Here is a 223-nt window from a genome sequence, read left to right as displayed (position 1 = left end):
CTGCCGGCCGGCGGGTTCCACAAGTGGCTCGTGTTTGACAGGACCCGGGGCGACCAAGAGCAAAAGGCACGCCTTTCCGCCCCCCGCAGCGCGACCTCCCGCTGGGATCCCGCAGCTTTAATTCATAGTCTTCGAGCCCTTTCTCCAGCTCGCGGGCCGGCCTCGGGCTGCGGGACCTGCTGGGACCATTCGGGGGGACTCAGGGCCGTGGGCTCCTGTGCCC

This window comes from Myotis brandtii, unplaced genomic scaffold (assembly GCF_000412655.1).
Source record: "Myotis brandtii unplaced genomic scaffold, ASM41265v1 scaffold439, whole genome shotgun sequence".
Classification (NCBI taxonomy): Eukaryota; Metazoa; Chordata; class Mammalia; order Chiroptera; family Vespertilionidae; genus Myotis; species Myotis brandtii.
Note: the sequence above shows the minus strand (reverse complement) of the source record.